The 2,500-nt window shown below is 62.6% G+C and overlaps 1 protein-coding gene across 1 annotated transcript in view; it reads right to left on the bottom strand.

Moving 5' to 3' along the window:
• KCNN1 (potassium calcium-activated channel subfamily N member 1) overlaps positions 1-35 on the bottom strand; it is a 20,897-nt gene extending 20,862 nt beyond the window's left edge. Inside the window, exon 1 of the mRNA XM_056512368.1 lies at positions 1-35. This exon is cut by the window's left edge and continues 46 nt beyond it. The gene's annotated coding sequence lies outside the window, so the exon portion shown is untranslated.
• Between the last annotated feature and the right edge of the window lie 2,465 nt (positions 36-2,500).

Raw genomic sequence — 2,500 nt, 5'->3', positions numbered from 1 at the left:
CGCCGCAGCCCGAGCCGGTCCCGGGGGCGCGCGGCGGCGGCACCGGCGCGCCGGGGGCGTGGCTTGGGGCAGGGGGGCGGGGCTTTGGGCAGATTCAGCGATCTGATTGGTTCGCGCAGATCCCGCCCCCGATGATGAAACACTCGCGCCACGCCTTTGGCCACGCCCTCTCGTGTTGGCCACGCCCCCTCCGTGCTCTCCCGCAGCCCCCCCAAAGCGCCCCCTCCCCATCGCAGCCCCTCAGCCCCCCCGGACCCCTCCCCACCCTTCGGGCTCGCTGCACCCCAAAATTCACCGCACCCCCCATGGCCCCATCCAGTCCAGCACCCCGTCATCGCGCCCAGGGCACCCCAAAATACACCCAGGGCACCCCAAAACATCTCTAGGGTACCCCAAAATACCCCCAGGGCACCCCAAAATACACCCAGGGCATCCCAAAACATCTCCAGGGTATCCCAAAGCAGCCACAGGGCACCCCAAAGCACCCTTAGGGTTCCCCAAAGCACCTTCAGGGCACCCTAAAGCACATTCAGTGCAACCTAAAACTCCTTCAGGGCACCCCAAAACAATCCCGGGGTTCCCCAAAACACCTTCAGGGCACCCCAAAACACCTCCAGGGCACCCCAAAACAATCCCGGGGTTCCCCAAAACACCTCCAGGGGACCCCAAAGCACCCCCAGGGCACCCCAAAACACCTCCAGGGCACCCCAAAACAATCCCGGGGTTCCCCAAAGCACCCCCAGGGCACCCCAAAGCACCCCCAGGGCACCCCAAGCACCCCCGTACCTGCTGGGGCGCCCCGGGGCCGGCCGGGGGGGTCCTGGGGCCGTCAGGGGCTGCGGGCTCGGGGCTGGCTGTGCGGGCACTCCGGGGGTCCCGGGGCCATGGGGTTCCCTCCACGCCTGGCCAGGGGGACACCGGGGTTAGGGGGTCCCCAAAATCGCCCCGATGACGGGGCAGGGACCCCCAGGGCTGCCCCAGCCAGGGGGGGGTCCTGCCCTGGCAGTGCCAGCCCGGGGGGGTCACAGTGTCACCTGGGTGCTGGGCACGAGGGACTGTGTCACCAGTGTCCCCATTGCACAAGGGGCTGTGACACCAGTGTCCCCATTGCACATGGGTCTGTGTCACACCAGTGTCCCCACTGCACGAGGGGCTGTGTCACAGCAGTGTCCCCATTGCACGAGGGACTGTGTCACACCAGTGTCCCCATGGCATCAGGGGCTGTGTCACACCAATGTCCCATTTGCATGAGGGGCTGCATCCCATAAAAAACCCCAATTGCACGAGGGCCTGTGACACCAATGTCACCATTGCACGAGGGGCTGTGTCACAGCAATGTCCCTGTTCAGGAGGGGTTGTCTCACACCAATGTCCCCATGGCACGAGGGCCTGTGACACCAATGTCACCATTGCACATGGGTCTGTGTCACACCAGTGTCCCTGCACAGGAGGGGTTGTGTCACATCAATGTCCCCATTGCACATGGGGCTGTGTGACACCAATGTCCCCTTTGCACGAGGGGCTGTGACACAGCAGTGTCCCCATTGAATGTGGGGCTGTGACACACGAGTGTCCCCATTGCACACAGAGCTGTGTCCCATGAAAAACCCCACTGCACGAGGGGCTGTGACACCAGTGTCCCCACTGCACGAGGGGCTGTGTCACAGCAGTGTCCCCATTGCACGAGGGGCTGTGACACCAATGTCCCCATTGCACAAGGGCCTGCGACACCAGTGTCCCCATGGCATCAGGGGCTGTGTCACACCAATGTCCCATTTGCATGAGGGGCTGCATCCCATAAAAAACACCAATTGCACGAGGGCCTGTGACACCAATGTCACCATTGAATGTGGGCCTGTGACACCAATGTCCCCTTTGCACGAGGGGCTGTGACACAGCAGTGTCCCCATTGAATGTGGGGCTGTGACACAGCAGTGTCCCCGTGGCACCAGGGGCTGTGACACCAATGTCCCCACTGCACGAGGGGCTGTGACACACCAGTGTCCCCATTGAATGTGGGGCTGTGACACACCAGTGTCCCCATTGCACACAGAGCTGTGTCCCATGAAAAACCCCACTGCACGAGGGGCAGTGACACCAATGTCCCCACTGCACGAGGGGCTGTGTCACACCAGTGTCCCCATTGCATGAGGGGCTGTGTCACACCAATGTCCCCTTTGCATGAGGGGCTGCATCCCATAAAAAACCCCAATTGCACAAGGGCCTGTGACACCAGTGTCCCCATTGCACATGGGGCTGTGTGACCAGTGTCCTCTTTGGAGGAGCTGTGTCACACCAGTGTCCCCATTGCACATGGGTCTGTGTCACACCAGTGTCCCTGCACAGGAGGGGCCGTGTCCCACCAGTGACCCCATTGCACGAGGGGCTGCATCCCATAAAAAATCCCAATTGCAGGAGGGGCTGCGCCATGTGAGAAACCCCACTGCACCAGGGGCCCTATTGCACCAAGGACCCCATTGCACGAGGGGCTGCATCCCAC

The sequence above is a fragment of the Oenanthe melanoleuca genome, chromosome 28 (assembly GCF_029582105.1).
Source record: "Oenanthe melanoleuca isolate GR-GAL-2019-014 chromosome 28, OMel1.0, whole genome shotgun sequence".
NCBI classification, from domain to species: domain Eukaryota; kingdom Metazoa; phylum Chordata; class Aves; order Passeriformes; family Muscicapidae; genus Oenanthe; species Oenanthe melanoleuca.
This window is presented reverse-complemented; position numbering and strand designations above follow the sequence as displayed.